Raw genomic sequence first — 25,557 nt, forward strand, 5'->3', positions numbered from 1 at the left:
CCATGACCTCCCATATTCCACTCTGGCACCCCCTAAGGGCATCCTAAACACCGCAGCACATCTCATTCAGGGCCTGAAGAAATATGATCATGTCACACACTTTCCAAAACCAGTTGCATCATTTTCAAAGCTATCATTATCAGTATATCCATTATATACTTATTTTGCAGACAATCTCAGCAGCTCTGGTGATTCCCAGCAGAGAGCAGCCAGGACAGAATCAGACTGCAGACTGCAGACTTAACAGGGAAAAAAAGAAACAAACAAAGAAGCAGACCTTTTTCATCAATACACCCAGGAAGAGATTTTAAAAATACATACACACATATGTATATATAACCCAGTGGTAGTCCCTCTGTGTAGTTATATTTTGGACCACATTTCCATAGGATTTTTTTTTTTTCGTTTGCTAATTGAGAATCTTCACAAAATATTCCAACAAAAAAAGTTGATCCACCTCATCTCCTTCTTGGAAAGTTTCTTGGTGATCTGTCAAGCAGGGGCCAAGAAAAAAGGGGGGAGGTCCTAAAACATGTTTTCCCTATGCAGTTTTCCGTAGGAAACGTGAACAGTGATTTTGCAAATACGGCTGAAGAGAACTACACCAAATTTGTTAGAAAGTTACACTTTGGTCCAGGTGGTGTTTTTTGTGATTTGGTGTAAGTCAGTTCAGTAGTTTTTGAGAAATGAATGTTTAAAATGTATATGTCACACCCGGAGGATCAGTGGAGCCAACAGAACAAAAGATTATTGCCACCACTTCACTAAAGATGCGGTGGCAGAATGTCAGAACTCAGGTGCTCAGTTCCTTGTCCTGAAAACAATAACTAAAAAACATAAAAGGGGGAGAGATTAAGGATACCCTTCCTCCCCCCAGTCCAGGGACCCCCTTAGGGTTAAAATATATATTTTTTTAATGGACTTCGGATCTGCAGAGCATCAGAAGCCCAGTTTCAAAAGCAGTCTCACGTTCATTTAAAATATAAGCCTGTTGGGTCTGGCTGAGTCTCAAGGGTTGAAACAATGGGTTTTTTTGGGGGAGGAAGCATTTTGGAGGCCCTGGGCACTGTTTAAAATATAGAGAGGGATGTAGGACCTCACTATCCATGTCTTTAAAAGCCCTGGGGCCCCCCATTTCCCAGACCAAGGTTGGAGGGTGGCATGTGCCCTGCTCCCTGAGCCATAAGAGGACCCCAGGTACTACTTATGCCAGAGCCAGTGTTATAGTTGAGGAGGGGCCATCAGGCCACCCCTCCCCAGGTTGTGGATTGGCCCCAGAGACCCCAATCCCAGGGCTGATTAAAGTAGTGTGCTGATGACTCCCTCCCTCAGGACATTGCTGTGCATGGGAGCGTGTGAGAAAGGAATGTAAACTTTATTTCCTGCCCACACTCTCCTCTGTAGGGAACACAACTTTGCTCCCACCCAACAGGAGCAGAGAAAGAATCTTCTTTCAAGAAATTATAACTCATACCCTAGGGTAAGAATAACTTGTGCTCCCGCCATGCACAGTTTTTTTTCTCAATAATTTTATTGCAAAAGTTGCAGTGATAATTTCAATGATGCTATAGAAGATGTCATAACTGATGTAATATATGAGGTAATTAGCAGTGAATGGCAAGGACAGGAGTTCTAGTTACCTTAGGGCATGGGTGAGAGCTACTTGAAAGAACTTATAGTATAACTGATTAATTTCTATGGTTTTGTAAGTTTGAAATATGACACAATGTGTCTGTAACTTTTTTTGTTAAGTGCAGTTCTATGTTTTCTTAAATTTGACTTTCTATTTTTTTTTTACGTTAAGTAATTTAAATTACTTTACATTAATCCAACTACTGCCTCGCAAACACTTCAGCTTTGCATTGCGGGGATTGGCTGCAGGACCCAAACCCCCTATAAGAACCAAACGCTGCCATTCATGGCCTTTGGCCATGCATGGAAGGGGTTGGCTGCAGGGCCAGGCACTGCAGCCAAATCCCCATTAATTAGCCAACCTTTGCCACACACAGCCTTGGGAAAGTAAAGAAAAGGGGGCACGGTAGAAATATCCTGACCCCTAGCCTTGGTGCTGGGCTCCCCATGCGACACCTCCAGGGCAAAAAAGCATTTGCCATGAGTTTGGTGAAAAACCAAGCGCGGCATCCCACGGTTGGTCAGTATAGCTTCCTAGTAGTCCAGGTCCTGGGAGCATGCAGCATAATGCAAAAATAGAAAGAGGCACACAGGGCCCCCCTCCTAGGACCTTTGGAGCCCCAGGGACCACCACCTCCCTGGGTCTTTATAATATTATTGGGGGGGTGCACAGACTCCCCACCATGAGCTCAAGTGAGTCCCAGGAACCACCACCTCTATGGGGCTTAACTAATTTAATAAAGGGGGCCACACAGACCCCCCTTCTGGAGCTGTTTGAAGCCCGGGGACCGCCAACTCCCCAGGGCTCTAATGAAATATCTAAAGGTGGGCCAAGCAGACTCCATGTCCCTAGGACCATTACCTCCTCAGGGCTCGTTCTGTAATTACAAGAGAGAGGAGGCCTCCTGGGCCAACTTCGGTGGGCACCTTGAGAGATAGCAGGAGGCGGCCCTGGGGATGGCTGTCTCGAGGAGGGGGGGCTGCGCGGCCCACCTCCTTTAATTGGCACAGGCCAGCCCAGGCTGGTGGTGGTCCCTGGGGCCATATATGAAAATGTAACTGGCCCTGGGTAGGTGGTGGTCCCCAGAATGTGGGGGATTGACGTGGCCCCCACAGGAATTGTTATTTAGCCCTGGGTGAGGTGGTGGTCCCAGGGGCTTCAAACAGCCCCAGGAGGGAGGTCTGTGAGACCCCCCTTCATTAAATAATCAAGCCGTGGGGAAGTGGTGGTCCCCCGGGGCTCATTTAATCATGACCCACCTCCAAAATTATTACAAAAGCCCCAAAGCTAAGACAAAGTCCCCGGGCCTTAACAGAACATTGGGGGGGGGTGCGTGCTGCCCCCCTCCTTTACATTTCAAAGACCATCATGCTCCCGGGAGCTGGTCCACCCAGAAGCTAAACTAAATACAAGCATGGGAGACCATGCTTGTTTTCATAAAACTTTTACGATGGATTGGCGAATCCGGAAAAAGTTTGAGGGAAAACAAAAGTACTTTCGACCTTGGCAGGGTCTCAGGGAGACCCCAAGACCAAGGCTAGGTGATTAGAGTGTTTCTACCCTGACTCCTTTTCTTTTTTGTTTATCCTTTTGATTGGGACTCGGCTGAGTCTGAGTCCCAAAATGACAGCCAACACTTTCTGGTAGAAGTGCTGGCCCCAAATCCCATAGAACATAATGGGATTTAGATTTCAGCGAATGCCACCATTGTGATGGGGTAACCCATCTGCTGAGTTCTAAATTAGGCCCTTAGTGACAATCACTATTATTAAACATGATCATGTGTGATTTTATGAAATATACATTTGATAATAGTCATTTGTAAGTTTTTGACAAAGCCAATAGGTCTGTTTTATATATTTTGATGTGTTGACCTATTTATAAAACAATAGGCCCACTGCTATATATTTCAATATTTTAACTCTTTGAAAAGTGTCTAGGTTTGTCTTACTTAAAATAACACCTTTTATATTGTCGCATGACATAGTCAGCGGTGCATAGTGTGGGGGGGTGGTTGCGCAAGGCCAAATGACCTGCGAGGCAGGGTTTCAGTGCACAATCTCACACTGTGCACAGCTGAAAGGAATCTTACTTTCAAGTAAGAAAACCATAGCAATTCATTAAAAAAATAATGTTTAAAGTGACACTATAGTCAAAACTTGTAGTAATGTCATACTTTACATTAGAAAAAACAAAGAAACTCTGACAGTTATAGGGAAAATGTCATTTAAAACATACCTTTTTAATGAATCAATATCACTGAATTTCAGAAGTTATAGTTATCTCAAATAACTATAACTAGTGCCCTAAAGTAGCTACAACTCATACCATTGCCATTCATTGTTAATTGCCTGTCATTTTACAACACTCATGACATGTTCAGTGAGTACATTTATGGCCTCCCTACAAAATAAGAAATTACATCATTGATGAAAACACTCTGCATGATGGAGGTACAATAAGACCTTACAGAAAAGATAGGGGGGGTGGAGAATGATGATCTCCATCTGTAAATTTGTGAATTGCACTTTTTAGTATGTGAAGTAAGGCTGGATTACTACTTTACATATTATAAAATGCATTTTGTGAATCTAGGTCCTAAGAATTGTGGGACTAAATCATCTCCATTTGAAAAAAATGATTTTTATTTGTATTTATTTAAGCTTTAAATTGCCATGGTTAAGACCCATATGTGCATCAGAGGGGCTAACAAATTAAAATATGTACAGGAAACTGTCAACATTACGATAGTCAAACAACTATGTATGTAAGGAGAAGTTATTAGAAGTAGACAGTAATGGACCATTTTGTACATTACTGCAATGATCTAAAAAGAACATTTCATAATGAAACACTGATTCTGCAATATCAGTGACTGTATGTGGAGATGAATGGGAAGAAAACTAGTCTTGAAACATTTTTATAATAGTATTTCATTAGTGTTTCATTTGTAGGTGGACTTTCAGAGAGAGTTGAAATTGTGTGAGGGGGTGGGCTTGACTGATGAATCAGGGCAATGCAATCCATATCTTTGTTTATATGTATTTGTTCATTTCATTTGTAGTGCACTGATACTGTGGGAAGAAGTAGGTTTCTCTGCTTCCACCATATGATTAATACAAAATCATACAAAACATGTAAAGTCAAAATAGAAATGGATATTATACATATTATTTCTGAAAATGTAGATCAACAATGCTAGTTCCCAGAAAACTCTTGCAAATATGTTTTCAGCTTTCTTTTAAAACTGGAGACCATAATTCACACAGTGAAGGTGATAAATGACTGCCAACATTATATATGGTGACTTTTGGCAGTTTACTTTCCAATGTATTTATTTATGCATTTATTTATTTATGTATTTATGTATTTATTTATTTATAATGTCTTGAGGACAATACAGCATCACTAAGAAAAATCAATCCAACAAAAGGTGCAATCATCAAATTTTATGTTATTTTGAGTAATAAAATGTAAATCAATTTTTTTTAAAGTGCAAAAGTTAAAAAGACATTAGCAGCAGGAGGCATCGGGCAGAGCTGTAATTAGACTGTAAAGTTCCCCAAATGTTTTGACTTTGGATTTAAGAAATAGCTCTCCTAATATTATCACTCTACCATAAAACAGTGCTGGATAAACAAGTTAAATATAGTCAGTGTCCTATGTGGTCAAATAACATAAATTACCAAAACATTCTTCAAGATACAAACATTTCCAGTGTCCGAGAACGGATTTAACCATTATGACTTATGTTCTCAATAAATAAGAAAGTAAACTTTCTTGTCTTATGTTCCTGTAAAAACATTAAGTATAGCTGCGATTTGCCAGGATACATAGAATTAACTAGAAATCGATAAGATTTTAAATTAAGTCTTGGAAATCAAAATCAAATCAAACATTTACTCGCTGTGCTTTAACAGAAACTAGTAAAAGATCTGCAGCCACCGTAAGCTTTCAATATGTTTCTGATGTTGAAAACGTTTGCTCAGATATCCTGATGCAAGTTCACAAATATATTTCCAAACCAAGCAAAGTATCCTAAATTCAATCTGATCCTTTACCCTTAACTGTGCAATGATGTTATGGTATGCTGATACACAGTCATATTTTTTTCAGACAAAAAAATTTACCAAATTGCATGATTTGTTATGGCCGGAAGTTCATCAAATTAATGCTGAGACAAAATAAGACAGTGTGTATAAATACTAAAAGGTCACCATTAAAAAAGTCCCATGTTTTGCTATATTGAATAGATGAAAATAAACACTCTTAACCACCACAGACACCTGCAATCAAAGCACAGTCTGATTAGAAGATGTATTCTAAATATCTTACTGATCATAGAGGAAGAAGGCCTTAAAGCAACAAGGTATGTCTTGATGAAGACAGTTGACCTGTACTGAATAGCAAGATCTTAGTTTTTTTACCATTCAGACAGAAAATGATTCTGGGACATTCAAGTTTTTAACACCCGCAAACAGTGTTTTCTGAACATTTATTGAGATACATTGGGATCTGTGTATTGTCCACATACATTTGATATCACAGACTATAGTCACCAATTATTCATGGAGGATGGATCATGGAGATATTCAACAGAAGTAAAATGGAATAGTCCAGGGGGATTCCATAGGCCAGCCTGCAGGTGACGGCAAATCTAAACTGACCAATGTGAACTTTTGGAGGTAGCCTGCTATAAAAGACATATGCAATTCAGATACTACCCCTATCTCAAGTTCATTATCTAACTGATTGCACAGGAGTCCAAGGTTTTTGGCAACAAATGCTGCAATTTCAAGAAGATCAATGCTGTAGAATGTCTTTCAACTCAAACATGCAAAATATATTCTCTCATTGCTATCTCCATCTTCACCATGGGTGGAACAAAGCTGATACCAACAATCAGATTATTGTGGTAATATAGAAATGGACTTATATGTCATCAGTAAAGAAGAGTCTAAATCTAATGTCTTCTCAGCAGGAAGGTTAAAGTTATTTTGAGCTCATCATGATACACCCATCCCTAAAGAAGAGAAGGAATCAAACGGAATGGTTGGAATTTGTAATACAGAGAAGGAATTATGTTTTAATCCCTATTGCTATAGGTGTAAATTCTTCATCCATATGATGTGGTTGATTGGCATGGTGTCAAAAACGTGTGTTCTGAGTATGGGGTATTTGTGCGGTATTGTTAGGTATCATCAGCACATAAATGCCTGATCATGCCTAGTTCTTTCAATAATGATCCTTCAGCATAGGCATTATAAAGTGTGTGCTAGTATGTTGCTTTGTGGTACTCAACATGTTCCACATGTTACAGTGGTTGATTTAGTGAGGGCTTGATCAACGTTTCCATCTTAAATGCTTATTGAAAGATAGGATTGTACAATTTTTTATATTTCATTGTCATTCCTTAGTCCTTCTTTGAATGAGGATGAGTGTGTCATGATCAACATTATCAATTGCAGAGGATGAATTAAATTGATCGAGAAAGCAGATCCCATTTCCATCAAACATACTGAAGATATTGTCAACCAACTTTATCTTTGATATTTCTCTGCTATGACGTGTGTGGAAACCTAATTGGTGTTCTACTAGGAGATTAGTTGTGTGATTACACTATTCTTAAATACTTCAGCCACAAATAGAAGGCATCCTTTATGGCAGACATTTTCAGTCATATTTAGATTTGCTGATAGTGTTGAGATCAGAGGATTGATGTAGGCATGTTTATAAAGAATGTAGGCCCATATTTTTTGGATTTTGGTGCAGGGCAGAGAAGCAAGTCATCTTGCTGCACTGCTCAACGTCAAAGGGAGAGGGCAGGAATGTGCCATATCTATGGCATACAGTGCATTCCTGTCCTTTCCCAGTGCACTAGCACCATTTTGGCAACGTAGCGCCAATGCAGGCACCCTTGCACCATGGTGCAAGGATATCTGCACTGTAGGTAGGATTTTTTGTGCAGGAAGGGACTCCTTCTTGGACCCAAAAAGAATCATGGGAGGCGTTTTCTTCTTTTTATGATGGCTGCATTCTGCACCCCATATAGGAAGAGGAAAAAATGCACCTCCTCCTCTGGAGAGGCATAAGGATTTGGTGCACTCCCAGGTCTACAAGGTCTTGGAAATCTGGGGGATGAATCAAAGTCCATGGGTTTTGCATGGGAACACTCACCACAACACCTCTGGAACGCCTCCCTTGTGCAGAGTAAGGCAAAGCAGCAATTTGCCCTGCCTTGCCTAATTTCATATCTATGAAGCCATTCAAAGCCACGCAAAGTGGCTTCATATGGCCTTGTTGATATGATTTCAAGGTCTGCGCTGCTGTTGCATCTCAAAAAGTGACACAACAGTGGCGCAAGGGGCTCATAAATATGCTCCTCAGGAAACATACTTTTTTTAAGTGACAGGTTAATGAAATCAAGTCAGAGCCATGATAGTAAAGAATTGATTTGCTGTGGGAGCACAGGGCACATAGAATGCATATCTTGATGATTTAGTGTAAGAAATTATTGCTTTAAAATATCTTGGCTAAAGTGTTAGGGGTACAATAGAGGTTAGAAGAGAATATTTCTTGCTTAATTATGTTGATTTTATTGCAGAGGTTAGCAGCAAATTCACCAGGCTTTGTGTAGCATTGATTTGTTCACTTGGTTGCATGAAGACTTTAGTATTTCAAAAACATATTTGTGCCTGATTTACCCATATGTAGCTGGGATTAAAAATTGTCTGCTATTTTCCTTTATGCTAATCTCCTGGAGATGGGAGTTTCTTCCATTTTCTTTCATGCAGTAAGCTCCTATTTCATTAACCCCTTCTGTGCCGGGGGCGTAATGGTTACGTCCTCGGCCATGAGCTAGGAGGGAGCTCTAGCGCTCCCTATGTGGGCTTCCCTCCTCCTCCCCCTTCCCTTTGAAGTCTCTCAGAGCATTTCAGAAGCCGGATCCTGAAGCGACCCGGCTTCTGAAATGTCCAATAGACACCAGGGATCATTTTCAAAATGGAAACTGGCATAAGGGGAGCGACCCCTTGGGCAAGGGTCGCTCCCCAGGGGGGCAATTTTTTCAAGGCCTTTTCTGCCCCCCCGGGCGCAGATCGGCTTATTGTTATTAGGCGGATCTGCCCCCGGGGGGGGTAGAATTCTCTAGGCGCCAGGGATCATTTGTTTGTATTTTTTTTGTGTTTTTTGTTTTTTAAAGGTGGGGCGTGACCCCTTAGGCAAAGGTAGCTCCACTAGAGGGTAAATTATATTTAGGCTATTTCTCAGATCAGCCTATTTTTATGAGGCCAATCTGCCCCCCAAGTGGGGCATAAACCACTAGACACCAGGGAGTATTTTTTTTAAGGTGAATTCACACAAGGGGAGTGACCCCTTAGGCAAGGGTCGCTCCCCGGGGGGGGGAATTTATTTTAGGGCATGGGGGCAGATCTGCCTATTGTTATTAGGCCGATCTGCCCCCCGAGGGGGGGGGGCAAAAACCTCTAGGTGCCAGGGATCATTTTTTGTTCATTTTGTTTTTATGTTTTTTTGTTCTTTAGAGGTGGCGAGCAACCCCTTAGGCAAGGATCGCTCCCCTAGGGGGCAATTTATATTTAAGCCATACATCGGCCTATTTGTATGAGGCCCATCTTCCCCCAAGGGGGGCAGAAACCACTAGACACCAGGGAGTATTTTTTTAAGGTGAATTCACACGGTGTCAGGATACTTCAATTCGATTTCCTCAGAAGCAGAAGAATAACTCCTCAGTCCCGACCCGAGCTACTCACAACGAATATTAATCCTTCGTGCTGAGTACCCCGGAGATGGAAAGGGGAATGGGATGGTAGAGAGACTGCCACAGAGATGATGAACGCCAGTACTCAGTCTGCCTCTTCACATCTAAGATTGGATACAGCACCTGCAAGAGTCACAGTCGCAATTACTAGGGACATACAACATCAGTTTTTTCACTTTCTACTCTCAACACTTAATTCTCTTTAATTCTATTATTTCTTCACTCACCCTGAGTTCTCTGTAGCCTTGCTTCTTCTTAAAAAAATGCTTATTACTGATTCTGGAAGAACTTCTCAACCTTTGTTAGAGATTGGTTTTATGTTGCTATATATATATATATAGTTGGTGATAATGCGTTCTTCAAATCAGCTGATGTTATTTAATTTCTCCTGTCTTATTGTGACTTCTGTCAATACTTGTATTTGTAAATGCTTGTTTATTAAAGTTCGTTTCTCCTTTCTTACTTCGACATTTGATGATTACTTGTATTTGTAAATGCTTGTTTATTACAGTTAGTTTCTCCTTCCTTACTTTGACATCTGTCGAGAACTTGTAGTTGTAAATGCTTGTTCATTTAAGTTTGTTTCTCTTTTAAACTCTATTTTGGTTTATTACCATTGAATTTGTAAATGCTTATTTGTTAACAGTTCGTTTCTCCTTTAAACTTGGCCTTTGTTGATAACCTTGACACTTGTAGATACTTGCTCTTTTAAAGTTCGTTTTTTCTTTGACTTTAATATCTTAAACAAGAACCTTGTAAACATAAGGTTAATTCATACATTAACTCTGTAGCCTTGCCGACTTTCACGGGAACGGTCTACTATCAAACTCTTCGAATAATCCTTGACAATATTTATCCGTTTTCTGTAATATAATCTTCAAATGTAATTTTACCTCACAGGAGTTTCTGTCCTGAAGAGCGCTCTCTCTCCACACAGCTGATTCCTGTCAGACCTCAGTTGAAGTGCAAGGCTTCCAGCTGGAGAGCTCGTAACCTAGCAACCAACCGATTGCAAGACTAGAACTGTAACTAACCTTCAGGACTCACAGCGGCCATCTTGGATCTTCTCTTCTTGATTCTTCCTTTGAAATAAGCGCAAGATTACTCTGCAAACCTTCTTCCAGTTTGGGCTTTGCTGTCTCCACTGAGGATATCTCTTTGCTTTTCTCATGCACTTCTTTGATTTGACTTGACAAGTTTGTGTGGTCATGACAGTACTCCCCCTCAAGGAACAGTTCTCCAATTTAGGTTTGCTTGGGTAGGTTCTATGAAAGTTTCTCACTAATCTTGAAGCATGTACATACTCGTGCGGCTCCCAGGATCGTTCCTCTGGACCATAACCTTTCCAATCAATTAGATAATAAAGCTGGCCATTACGGATTTTGGAATCTAAGATTTGATTGACCTCATACTCTTCTGCAGAGCTAATCTGGATAGGAATTGGAGGGGAGTTTTGACGTAAATTTGGAGGACTGTTCTTTAACAAGGAGACATGGAAAACAGGATGTATCTTTAGATGAGCTGGCAACTGCAATTTAACTGCCACTGGATTGATCATCTTGTCAACTTTGAATGGGCCTATAAATCGTGGCTGAAATTTGCGATTTCCTTTGAGACGTAAATGACGAGTGGATAACCAAACTTTGTCTCCTTTCGGAAAAATGGGTCTCTCTCTTCTTTTTCTATCAGCCTGAGTCTTATATGAGTCTTTTGCTTGAATGATGTTTTTTCTAGCCCTAACTAACGTGGTCTGCAAATCCCTCACCATCTCTTCTACTGCAGGCACTGAATCATCTTCTTTACCCAACATTGCATTAGGATGTCTACCATGGTTCAGATAAAAGGGGGTGAACCCAGTGGTGGAATGAACAGCATTATTGTAAGCAAATTCAGCTGCCCACATCAACTCGGGCCATTCCTTCTCTTTATCGAATAAATTGAGTCTTAAATACTGTTCTAACTCTTGATTCACTCTCTCTGTTTGCCCATCAGTTTCAGGATGGTAACTGGTAGAATAACGAGAATCAATTCCTAATCTTTTACTAAAGGCCTTCCAAAAGCGAGAAACAAATTGGGACCCCCTGTCTGAAACTAGAATTTTTGGGATACCATGGGCGCGTACTATGTGTTGTGTAAACAACTGTGCAACCTGTGGGGCTCGAGGGATTTCTTTCAAAGGAATGAAATGCGCCATTTTAGTGAAAGTGTCTACAAAAACTAGGATAGTGTTAAAACCTTGGCTACTAGGGAGGTCCACTATAAGATCCATAGTAACAGTATGCCAGGCATGGGGTGCAGTGGGCAAAGGTCTTAACAGACCTTGTGAAGCTGTTCTATTTGATTTCCCTCTTTGACATTTGTCACAAGTTGACACATATTGTCTTATCTGAGTTTTCATTTTTGGCCACCAAAATTCTCGTTGTATTAGATTTTGAGTCTTTTGAATTCCTTTGTGTCCAGCCAATTGATCGTCATGATAAGCCTGAAGAATTTTTTCTTGCAGCTCCACAGTCGGAACATACAGTGCACCTTTAAAGTATGGCAAACCTTTTTTGATTTCTCTTCGTTGGCCTTCTTTGGACCACTTCAGCATTCATTTGAATGTTAAGTTTTCTTGAATTTCTTTGGTTAAATTTTCATACAATATGGCAGATATGAACTTCTCTTCTGGAATAATCAATTATTTTTCTGGAGGCTCTTTAACTGCACCGGTATCAATTCGAGATAGAGCATCTGCCTTCCCATTTACTTTTCCTGGTCTGAAAGTGATAACAAAATCAAAGTCTGCAAAATATAGGGACCAACGCAGTTGTCTAGCTGTTAGAGTTCGAGCTGATTTTAAAAACTGTAAATTTCGGTGGTCCGTGTAAACGGTCACTTTATGCTTAGCTCCCAAAATGTAATGCCTCCACTCACGAAAAGTTTCTTTGACTGCCAATAGCTCCTTATCCGCAATTGAATAATTTATCTCTGATGGTGTTAATTTTCAAGAGAAATAGGCCACTGGATGTAATTGACCTGTATCTTTATGACGCTGGGAAAGGATACCTCCTATGGCAACATCTGAAGCATCTGCCTCCACATAATATGGCTCATCTGGATTGGGGTGGAGCAAGATTGGAGCTGAGACGAAGGAATTCTTCAAAAAATTAAAAGCATTTTCAGCTTCTTTTGTCCACTCAAACTTCACTCCTTTCTTCAACAATCGAGTAATGGGTGTAACTGTTTGAGAAAAATTGGATATGAATCTTCGATAAAAATGAGCAAACCCCAAGAAACTCTGGATCTCTTTGACATTGCAAGCAGAAGGCGAATGTTGCACTGTCTTTATCTTGGCAGGATCCATACTAACTCCTTCTGGTGACAAAATGAATCCTAAGAACTCAACTCGTTCCACATGAAATGCACACTTCTCCAATTTTACATAGAGATGGTTTTCTTGCAACCTTGTGAGGATGGATCGAACATGGGAAACGTGCTCCTGTAGATTGTCGGAAAAGATTAAAATGTCATCTATATAAACCACGGCAATCCGTTCGAGGAATTCTCGTAATATATCATTAACGAAATGCTGGAAGGCAGCGGGAGCATTGCATAACCCATAAGGCATCACTTGATATTCAAATAATCCGTATCAAGTCCGAAAAGCGGTTTTCCATTCATCCCCTGAAGCCACTCGAATCAAATGATATGCTCCTCGCAGGTCCAATTTGGTGTAGATTCTAGCATTCTTTACTTGATCTAATAAAACTAACACTAAAGGCAGTGGGTATCGATTCTTGATGGTAACCTGAATGAGGGCTCGATAATCAATGCAAGTTCGAAGACTACCATCCTTCTTTGGTATGAAAAATAGTGGGGATGACACTGGAGATTCAGAAGGACAAATAAAACCATTAGCAAGATATTGATCCAAATACTCCTTTAAATGTTGATTCTCTGCTTCGGTCAATGCATATATTCTGCTACATGGCAATATCGCACCTGGCTCCAGTTCAATTTTGCAGTCGTAGGGTCGATGTGGTGGCAATTTCCTAGCCTCCTTTTCATCAAAAACAGCGACTAAATCCTCATATTCTTTTGGGATTTCTGCTGTCTTTAGTGCACAGATCATTGAAGAGTGTGATGATAAACAGGCCGCTTGGGACTTGGTGGACACTTCCACTCCATCATGAAAGCAATTCTCTTTGCAGTAAGAGGAATTCATCTTGATCGTTCTTTTGCTCCAATCAATTTGTGGATTATGTTCTGTAAGCCAGGGCAGACCCAAAATGAGTTGAAATTGTGGAGCATCTATCAAATTAAAGATTATCTGCTCCTGATGTCCACCAAAACCTTGCATCTGAATTGGTTCGGTCTCATGGGAAATGGGTCCTGAAGAAAGATTGGTTCCATCCACAGCTCTTACTACTTCCAAAGTAGATTTCTTGATAAATCGAATACCCATTTTACGAGCGTATTTGATATCACAGAAGTTGCCCGTAGCTCCAGAGTCTATCATAACTGAGATCCCTTGAATTTCCTTCTCAAGGGTCTTAACTGATACTGTTTGTACCAAATGTGGCGCTGCGGTTTGTAAGGTATTCGCCACTCGTTGATCTAAAGGAGTTGTCTCGGGTTCTGCTTTCATCAGGGCAACTCCCTCTACTGATGAAGCTGGCCTTTTCCCGACTGAAGAGCTTTGGGTTTCTTGGGGCAGTTTTTAACAAAATGCCCAGATGCACCGCAATATAAACATAGTTGATTCACTCTTCTTTTCTCTTTTTCTTCCTTAGATAAAGGACCTCGGATGGAACCAATTTGCATTGGTTCTTCTATCATTATCCCTTCTCCGGCTCTCGTATGATCATTTCTTACACGATCAAATCTCAGGGGAAATGGTCGATACTCTCTTCTCTTTTCTGCTCTTCGTTCAGTTAACCGGTGGTCAATCTGTAACACAAGATCAATTAACTCCGAAATTTCGGTGGGTCTGTTTGGAACTTGTGCTAAGGCATCTTTCAATTCATCTCTCAGTCCACGATAAAATATGGCGGCTCTTTTTGACTCCGGCCAGGCAGTCTCTACAATGAGTTTATTGAAATGAGCCAGATAGGCTACTAGATCTTTATTACCTTGCCTGATTTCCAGTAGTTCATTGTCAGTGGCTTGAGCTGCAGTTCACCGATCAAATATTCTTAAGAACTCTTCCTTGAAATTTTGGAAATTATATAAAACAGGATCATTTCTGGAAATTATTGGCATGGACCATGAGGCCGCATCTCCTGTCAGATAAGACAATATAAATGCCACTTTGGACTGGTCTTCGGAAAAAATGACTGGTCTACATAAAAAATGCAATGAGCATTGGGTCAGAAAAATCTGTGCCTTATTTGGATCCCCACCGAAGCGCTCGGGTTGAGCCAAAGGAATAATAGGGGAAACCGCATGAATTACTTGAGTGGATATACCTGCAGACTGTGAAGGGCTAGGGATTTGTGAAAACACAGATTCATTTGATTTAGCGGTGTTCCCTAACTAATTTATTCGCTGTTTTATTTGGACTGTTTCTTCTATGGTGTTATTTAATTGTTTCTGTAACCCTTCCAAAACGGTGGCTAATGCTTTTATATCAATTCCTTCTGCCATTCTGCTCAGGAGGAAATCTGTTTTTTCCCTAAAATTAGGGTGAAGGCACTTCAATTTGTCAGGATACTTCAATTCGATTTCCTCAGAAGCAGAAGATAACTCCTCAGTTCCGACCCGAGTTACTCACAACGAATATTAATCCTTCATGCTGAGTACCCCGGAGGGGGAAAGGGGAATGGGATGGTAGAGAGACTGCCACAGAGATGATGAACGCCAGTACTCAGTCTGCCTCTTCACATCTAAGATTGGATACAGCACCTGCAAGAGTCACAGTCGCAATTACTAGGGACATACAACATCAGTTTTTTCACTTTCTACTCTCAACACTTAATTCTCTTTAATTCTATTATTTCTTCACTCACCCTGAGTTCTCTGTAGCCTTGCTTCTCTCTATAAATGATAGCTCTTCTTAAAAAAATGCTTATTACTGATTCTGGAAGAACTTCTCAACCTTTGTTAGAGATTGGTTTTATGTTGCTATATATATATATATATATATATAGTTGGTGATAATGCGTTCTTCAAATCAGCTGATGTTATTTAATTTCTCCTGTCTTATTGTGACTTCTGTCAATACTTGTATTTGTAAATGCTTGTTTATTAAAGTTTGTTTCTCCTTTCTTACTTCGACATTTGTTGATAACTTGTATTTGTAAATGCTTGTTTATTACAGTTAGTTTCTCCTTCCTTACTTCGACATCTGTCGATAACTTGTAGTTGTAAATGCTTGTTTATTTAAGTTCGTTTCTCTTTTAAACTCTATTTTGGTTTATTACCATTGAATTTGTAAATGCTTATTTGTTAACAGTTCGTTTCTCCTTTAAACTTGGCCTTTGTTTATAACCTTGACACTTGTAGATACTTTGCTCTTTTAAAGTTCGTTTTTTCTTTGACTTTAATATCTTAAACAAGAACCTTGTAAACATAAGGTTAATTCATACATTAACTCTGTAGCCTTGCCGACTTTCACGGGAACGGTCTACTATCAAACTCTTCGAATAATCCTTGACAATATTTATCCGTTTTCTGTAATATAATCTTCAAATGTAATTTTACCTCACAGGAGTTTCTGTTCTGAAGCGCGCTCTCTCTCCACACAGCTGATTCCTGTCAGACCTCAGTTGAAGTGCAAGGCTTCCAGCTGGAGAGCTCGTAACCTAGCAACCAACCGATTGCAAGACTAGAACTGTAACTAACCTTCAGGACTCACAGCGGCCATCTTGGATCTTCTCTTCTTGATTCTTCCTTTGAAATAAGCGCAATATTACTCTGCAAACCTTCTTCCAGTTTGGCCTTTGCTGTCTCCACTGAGGATATCTCTTTGCTTTTCTCATGCACTTCTTTGATTTGACTTGGCAAGTTTGTGTGGTCATGACACACGGGAGTATTTTTTTAAGGTGAATTCACGCAAGGGGAGCGACCCGTTAGGCAAGGGTCGCTCCCTGGGGGTGGGAAATTCATTTTAGGCCATTTCTGCACCCCTGGGGGCAGATTTGTCCATTGTTATTAGGCTGGCCTGCCCCCGGGAGGGCAGAAACCTCTAGGCGCCAGAGATCATTTTTTCTTTGTTTTTTTGTTTTTTAGAGGTGAGGAGTGACCCCTTAGGCAAGGGTCGCTACCCTGGGGAGAAAATTGTATTTAGAACATTTCTGCCCCCCTTGGGGGCATATCGGCCCATTTTTATTAGGCCAAGGGGGGCAGAAACCACTAGGCAACAGGGATCTTTATTTTTTTGCGTCAATTTCATGCAAGGGGAGCGACCCCTTAGGCAAGGGTCGTTCCCCTCTGGGGGAACATTTATTTTAGGCCATTTCTGCCCCGGCCTATTTTTATTAGGCCGATCTGCCCCCATGGGGACAGAAACCACTAGGCACTGGGGATTTTATTTTTTTATCCAATTTCACGCAAGGGGAGTGACCCCTTAGGCAAGGGTCGCTCCCCTGGGGTGGCAAATTTATTTTAGGCCATTTCTGTTCCCCTCGGGGGCGGATCAGCGTATTTCTATTAGGCCGATCTGACCCCGGGGGGGGCAGAAACCACTTAGGCACCAGGGATTGGTGCGTGTGTGTGTTTTCTTTAGGGAGGGCATGATGGCACATTACTGTTGGCCATATATGCCCCCCCTGGGGAAGATTGGCCTTTTTTTGGAAGGCCCATCTGCCCCCAAGGGGGGGCAGAAAGCCCACCAAGGAAGATTATTTTTCCAAAATAAGAGGGTAGGGGTATGGCCATACCCCCACCCCAAATAAATGGGGCCAAAGTTGTTCTGCCCAGTGGGCAGATGGGGCAATTACCCCTGGTCCACTCCCCAGGGGGCAGCAAGTCTACCAGATGCCAGGGAATAAAAAATAAAAAAAATAGTTGAGTGGTGGCTACCAAACAGTATGGGCCTGGTTATGCCCCCACCCCAACTGAAGGGGGTAACAGTCTTTCAGCTCTCCCCCGCAAACTAAAACATCTTATCCCATGGCAAACAAAAGGACATTTGATTATTTTGGGGTTTGGTTTTACATTTGGGCCATGAGAGCCTGGCTAACTCTCAAAATCGTCCCACTTGGAATGGTGAGGGCTGCACTTTATGGACTTTGGGATGCTGCCATGTAGAAAAATCCACAAGACCTAGACACATCTGAAAACTAAACATCTGGGTGATTCCAGGGTGGTGTGTTTCACATGCACCCGCACCATTTTCTTACCCACAATGCCCTGCAAACCTCCAACTTTGCTGGAAATCACACATTTTCTTCACATTTTTGTGATGGAACCTTCCAAAATCTGCAGGAATACACAAAATTCCTAGCACCCAGCATTGTCTCATCTACACCGATAAAAATTCCGCTGCACTGATCAGCCTAAAAATGTTTTTTTTTCAAACTGCTTTTTTGGACCCGCTTTGGTTCCCACTTAATTTCGACATGTTTTTGGCTCTTCTCTGTCACAAGCACTTGACCCACCTACACAAATGAGGTATAATTTTTACCAGGAGACTGAGGGGAACATTGGGTGGTATGAAATTTGTCCCGGTGCATTGATACCACACAGAAATGTGGGAAAATGTGATTTTGTTTAGCTAAATTTGAAGTTTGCTGAGGATTCTGGGTAAGAAAACATTGGGGGATCCATGCAAGTCACACCTCCCTGGACTCCCTCACGTGTCTAGTTTTTAGAAATGTCTGGGTTTGGTAGGTTTCCCTAGATGGCTGCTGAACCCAGGACCAAACATGCAGGTGACCCCCTTGCAAAAACAGTTAGTTTTCACTTTGAAAATTTGATCATTTTGATGTGTCCAGGTAGTGTTTTGGGGCATTTGCTTTTGTGGGCAGTAGGCCTACCTACAAAGGTGAGGTACCATTTTTATCAGGAGACTTGGGGGAACACTGGGTGGAAAGAAATTTGTGGCTCCTCTCAGATTCAGAACTTTCTGTCACCTAAATAAGAGGAAAAAGTGTTTGTTTGGCCACATTTTGAGGTTTGCAAAGGATTCTTGGTAACAGAACCTGGTCAGAGCCCCACAAGTCATCCCATCTTAGATTCCCCTAGGTCTAGTTTTCAAAAATGTGAATGTTTGCTAGGTTTCCCTTGGTGCCGGCTGAGCTAGAGGCCAAAATCCACAGCTAGGCACTTTGCAAAAAACAGGTCTGTTTTCTTTGGGAAAATGTGATGTGTCCACGTTGTGTTTTGCCGCATTTCCTGTTGCGGGCATTAGGCCTACCCACACAAGTGAGGTACCATTTTTATCTGGAGACTTGGGGGAATGCTGGGTGGAAGGAAATGTGTGGCTCCTCTCAGACTCCAGAACTTTCTGTCACCGAAATGAGAGGAAAAAGTGTTTTTTCGCCAAATTTTGAGGTTTGCAAAGGATTCTGAGTAACAGAACCTGGTCAAAGCCCCATCTTGGATTCCCCTAGGTGTCTACTTTTCAGAACTGTGCAGGTTTGGTAGGTTTCCCTAGGTGCCGGCTGAGCTAGAGGTCAAAATCCACAGCTAGTCACTTTGCAAAAAATAGCTCTGTTTTCTTTTTGAAAATGTGATGTGTTCACGTTGTGGTTTAGGGCATTTCCTGTCGCGGGTGCTAGGCCTACCCCCACAAATTTGTGGCTCCTCTCAGATTCCAGAACTTTCTGTCACCGAAATGAGAGGAAAAAGTGTTTTGGGGCCAAATTGTGAGTTTTGCAAAAGATTCTGGGTAACAGAACCTGGTCAGAGCCCCACAAGTCATCCCTTCTTAGATTCCCCTAGGTGTCTAGTTTTAAAAAATGCAAAGAGCATGTCAGATTTCAATGTAAAAATGTGATGTGTACATAGGAACACAAAATGGCAAAACAAGTGTTATTGCCCCTTGTCTTTCTCTACATTTTTTCCCTCCAAATGTAAGACAGTGTGTAAAAAAAGACGATTATTTGAGAAATGTACTGTAATTCACATGCGAGTATGGGCACGCCGGAATTCAGAGATGTGCAAATAACCACTGTTTCTCAACACCTTATCTTGTGCCCATTTTGGAAATACAAAGGTTTTCTTGCTACCTATTTTTCACTTTTTATATTTCAGCAAATTAATTGCTGTATGCCCGGTATAGAATGAAAACCCATTGCAAGGTGAAGCTCATTTATTGGCTTTGGGTACCTAGGGTTCTTGATGAACCTACAAGCCCTATATATCGCTGCAACCAGAAGAGTCCAGCAGATGTAATGGTATATTGCTTTAAAAAATCTGACACAGAGTTACAGAGTAAAACGTGGAGAGAAATGGCTCTTTTTTTCACCTCAGTTTCAATATTCTTTTGTTTCAGCTGTTATTTTCTGTAGGAAACATTTGTAGGATCTACACAAATGACCCATTGCTGAATTCGGAATTTTGTCTACGTTTCGGAAATGTTTAGCTTTCTGTGATCCAGCATTGGTTTCTTACCCATTTCTGTCACTAACTGGAAGGAGGCTGAAAGCACAAATGTTTTTAAAGATGGGGTATGTCCCAGAAAAATGTCAAAATTGTGTTGAAAAATTGGATTTTCTAATTCAAGTCTGCTTGTTCCTGAAAGCTCGGAAGATGGTGATTTTACCACCACAAACCCTTTGTTGATGCCATTTTCAGGGGAAAAAACCCACGAGCCTTCTTCTGAAGTCCTCTTTCCCCATTTTAAAAACAAAAATGAATTTTCGCTGTATTTTGGCTAATTTATTGTTCTCCTTCAGGGGAACCCACAAAGTCTGGGTACCTCTAGAATCCCTAGGTTGTTGGATAAAAAGGACTCATATTTGGCATAGGTAGCTTATGTGGAGAAAAAGGTATGAGGGCCTAAGTGCGAACTGCCCCAAATAGCCAAACATAGGCCCGGCACAGGAGGGGAAAAGGCTTGGAAGCGAAGGGGTTAATAAGGGCAAGGGGGGATTAGATGCTAGTATCTTTGATTTTGTCCCTTGATTTAAAGGTGAGATACTTTGATTGTCCAGGTATTCTGGTGTGATTTCATTGTATTGGTGTAGGGTACAATCGGATGACACACCAAACGTTTCTTCATGAAACCGACGAGAAGTTAGTTACTCCAAGACAAAGGTTTATTTAGGAATCCACAACAGACATAAACCTGACTGTACAGGCTGAAGGTCAGTATCCCAATCCAAGAATCCAGAACCTCACAGAAAGGTTCTGACATCCTAACGGTATGGAACTAACTTGAATACAAACAATAAGTGAATAGGTAGGGATAAAGCAAGAAACAATAAAGCACAGGCAAATACAAAATGTAAAACAAGATATCATATGCTACATCATCTTTCCCCTCCACAAAACAAAAGAAAACAATAAAGTACAGGCAAATACAAAATGTAAAACACAATATCATACACATACAATAACATCAATTTAGGATGTAATCATTGTATTTTGAAGGAAGTTTAACTAGTCTGTGACTGCGCGTATACAGTGGTTCTGCATCTGGACCAATTGATGAAGAAAAATCAGAACCAGGAACATCCTCTCTCTCCAGAGTATGACAAAAATTGAATGCTTGGTAACCAGAACCAGTTTGTGTGTGATTGAACATCCTGTCTTCAGAACAAGTGGGACTGTCAATAAATGCAGCACTAGAACTGGTATCCTCTTCACGTCCAGCATAAACTTGTTTGAAAATGTCAGCTTGTGAAGAAGAAATTGGAACAATAGAGTTTTTATTCCACCACCCCTTACCCTCCAGTAACACTGCAGATTTAGAAACTCTTAAAACTTTAACAGGTAATGAATATTTTGATGCTCCTTTGGGTACTCTGCAAGGTTTCTTAATAAGTACCCAGTCATTTGTGCTAACCAACACCTCAGACACATTTTTCCGAGCATCATAATCACGTTTCTGAACAAACTGTTTCTCAGAGACTTTCTGTTTCAACTCTTTAACATCCACTTTCACACCCTTGTGAAAGAAGCCATCCATGAAGGTGTTAATTTAGATATAGACTCCCTCCCTCTGAGTAACACAAAAGGTGAAAAACCTGTGGTGGAATGCGGAGTATTCAAATAAGCCCATAATTTCTCATGTAAAAATTCTTTCACATTGCAGTTGGTAGCAATGGCTGTTTGAATACCTTCTTTGAGAATACGATTAGTTCTCTCTACCAGTCCATTAGAAGTTGGACTGTACAAAGCCACACATGAATGTTTTGTGTTAAATTTGAGCAAGAAGTTTTCTATTTTACTGGATATGAATTGTATACCATTACCAGTAACAATGTTGGACGGTGGACCTTCTAAAAAAAATAGAGATGATAAAAATGAAATAACAGATTCTGTGTCAGCATGTTCCACGAAAGCATAGTAAATCCATTTAGAGAAATAATCAATGGCAACAATCATGTGCCTCATATTTCTAGGCAGAAGATTAAAAGGGCCTGAAAAATCTACAGCAATACTTTCCCAAGCGCCATTAGGGAAAGGAATATTGTTCAATGGTTTATTATGGCACTTCCAATGCTTATCCGACACTACACAAGAAGTGCACATGTCCACAAAATTTGACACTTGTTTATCAAGACATGGCCACCAGTACCTTTCCTTTAACCTTCTACAGGTGGCTGAAATACCTAAATGCCCTTCATGAGCGGCCTTTATAAGCAGAGGCCTCAAGTCGCAAGGAGGAATGCAAAAAGGACCTCTCAGACACACACCATTCTCACACGACAATTCGGCAGCTAATTGACGATATGTGTTAAGTTCCCCACAGAATTTCTGATTTTTGGGCCAACCATGAGTAATATGAGACATCACTTTTGACAAAACAGAATCTCTCGACATCGCAGAAATCCAATCCTGCTCCGAGAATAAACCATCAGAAGCTGAAACTACATCTAATGCACCAATCACACACTCCGTGTCTTCATGCTCAATATCAGACAGGGGTAAAGGCAACCCGGAAAGGCAATCCGCCCTAACATTTTTCCCTCCCGGAAGGTATTTCACATCTAAATTGAACTCTTGCAACTTGGACAACAGTCTTACTAGTCTTGAGGGGGCTTTACCTAAGCCATTTCCATCCCATAGGAATACAAGTGGCTTATGATCCGTGTAGAGTGTACAGGCCATTCCCCAAATATAGGTCTTAAACTTACATACTGCCCAGACACAGGCTAAAGCCTCTCTCTCAATGGTACTGTAGTTGATTTCAGTATCTGAAAGAGATCTTGATGCAGAAGCGATAGTGTGTTCTCGTCCATCCACCCATTGGCCAAACACTGCCCCCAAGCCTTTCATACTAGCATCCACCGCTACAAAGGATTTGGCTGAGGGTATGAACGGCTTCAAAGCTGGAGCAGATAATACAAGTTTTTTTATGGCATTAAACGCTCCCATCACTTGCTCACCCCATTCAAACTTACTGCCTTTCTTTAATAAATTTCTAAGGGGTTGTATTATCATCGCATAACCATCGACAAACCTTGAATAATATTCACATAGACCTCAAAATGAGCATAGCTCATCTTTGTTCGATGGGCAAGGTGCATTTGAAATAGCATCCAGGTTTCCCTGTTTAGGCTTAATACCATCAGCAGAAATGGAGTGACCTAAGTATTCCACACCCTGGACCAAAAATTTGCACTTCTCCTTCTTAATCGTGATACCACAATCTCTGAGTATAGAAAATACTTTGTCTAAAATAATAGTATGTTCCTTCATGTCTTTAGTGTGAATCAAAATATCGTCCTGAAAGGCACATACATTCTCAAAATCGCCAAATAAGGAATCCATTAATATCTGAAAAACGCTCGCCGCCGAGGCTAGTCCAAAAGGAAGTCTAAGATACTTATAAGCCCCAAAAGGAGTCACGAAAGTAGTGAGTTCCTGAGAATCTAAACTAAGAGCAATCTGATGATACGCAGAATGTAAGTCAATAGTTGAAAACAATTTTGAAGTGCCCAAACTAGCAATAATTTCTTGTATACGAGGAAGAGGATGACAGTCAATAATTATGTTTTTATTCAATGATCTCAAATCCACCCATAACCTCAAGTCCCCATTTTTTTTTTTGTGAGAACAATGGGCGAAACCCACTCAGAAGAATCTGTGGGAGTGATGATGCCATCATTGACTAGCTGCTCCAAAAGATCTTTGAGTTGCCCTTTCACAGAGATAGGAATGGGTCTTACCTTATGTGAGACTGGAACAGCCCCATCCTTGAGCCTGATACAATGTTCGAAACCCTTAACAACTCCAATAATGTCAGCAAATACCTCAGGGTATTTCCTTGCGAAAGATTCTGAGATACTAGGAACAGGTAAAGTAATTTCTGACACTTCTAAAGGCATTTCTCCCAAGACAATGGGATTGTCAAACCCAGGACGTAATACTATGCCCAGCTTCGCCAAATCTTTCCACCCTATGATATCCCTGCCATCCACTGCCACGTATATCTTTGTCACCGTGCTCCTGCCTAGAATAGTCAAAGTGGACAAAAAATACCCTAGGAGTTCAATGTCCTGATCCCCAAAAGCTTTGGGACTATTGTCAGCATCATTCAATACTTTCATAATAGGCCAGCATCTGCGGTAAGTAACCTCTGCAATAATGGTGACAGGTGAACCAGAATCAGCCATGGCAGAAATTTCAATTGAATCAATAACTGCCTGACATATAGGTCCCTTGATATTTCTAACTGTGGCAGTATCCACTGTTAGCACAACATTGGACAAGTTAGCCGCACAATCGTCTACTCCATCAACTGTCTGTTCACCTCTAGAGTACACATTACTAACTTTCACTTTCATGCTATTGCCACTAGGTTTGTAAGTACGGTTAGACTGTCTGCAAACAACTTGAAAATGACCAATTTTCGGACATTTTAAGCATTTCTTGCCCAATGCTGGACACAACTGATTATTGCTTAGATGACTGCGTTACCCACAGCGGAAACACATTTGTACGTTCTTATTAATTTTTGTAGTTCTCTCCTTAATGTAATTAACTTCAGAGTCTCCCATTAATTGATTGACTCCCATATTTTCTGTGTGTCCGGACACTACTTTAGAGGTAACAATGGATCTCTCCACAGCTTTAGCTATGTCTAATGTTTCTTCTAAGGAAGGATTGCGGCATGCTAACAACCGTTCTTGAATTTTTTTTTAACAACAATGGAACACAAATTGGTCTCTAATGTGCATGTCTACATGAGTACCAAAATCACATCTCGCAGCCAGTACACGTAAATTAGCCACAAACTCATCCACTGTCTCATCCATGGACTGCTTGCACATTGCAAAATTTAATCTTTCTAATAACACATTGTATTCATCCGAAAACTGCTTCCCAATTCTTTCTTTCGCCTCAATGTAAACATTCCATATTGCAGTGTCACCACCACTTTCATTAGGTGGAGCAATCATAGGTAAATTGTCACAAACACGCTGCTCGGCCACACCTAGGTGATTAAATAGCAGGGCCAATTTCCTGGTGGGAGAAAAGTCATTAGCATCAATAGCAACTAAGTAATTTTCAAAAATCCTTATCCACTCTCTCCACTTGATGTCTGGTTTTCCACTCTTAGTTAGAAAAGGTGGAGGCTGCACTACTAGATTACTAGATGCCATAATATAATAACAAAATGAGCTTAAGAACGGAACTCCAATATTCTGTAAGAAAACAAAGAGTGCCTAAATTCCCAAGTCAAAATAATGAAAGTGTAAACAGTGAAAAATAAAAGTCACTGAGCGACGAACACCAACTCCGCTAAAGTTCTGGTAGATAAAACAATGAATTTGTTAAACAGATCCTTTAAAACAATGAATTCGTTGAACAGATCCTTTAGATAAAAAATAAAATAAAAAATTGTTGTTTTCTTCCTTTTAAAAGGACACTTCTCTCTTTTCAAGGTGATAAAGCAAGCAAAACAAAAGTTTTTTTTTTTTTTTCCCCGAAACGCTGCGTGCGTTTCAGTGTGCTTACAGAATTTTAAGCGTCTTCGTCTCCTTGATAACCACTTTGATCAAAGCGTGTGACGCCGCCCAAACTGAGACAACGAATGACGCTGTGTGAC

At 40.8% G+C, this 25,557-nt stretch overlaps 1 protein-coding gene across 1 annotated transcript in view; it reads right to left on the reverse strand.

Moving 5' to 3' along the window:
- LOC138255265 (protocadherin-23-like) overlaps window positions 1-25,557 on the reverse strand; it is an 836,716-nt gene that overhangs the window by 595,668 nt on the left and 215,491 nt on the right. The gene's annotated exons all lie outside the window — the stretch shown is intronic.

Source organism: Pleurodeles waltl, chromosome 1_2 (genome assembly GCF_031143425.1).
Source record: "Pleurodeles waltl isolate 20211129_DDA chromosome 1_2, aPleWal1.hap1.20221129, whole genome shotgun sequence".
NCBI classification, from domain to species: Eukaryota; Metazoa; Chordata; class Amphibia; order Caudata; family Salamandridae; genus Pleurodeles; species Pleurodeles waltl.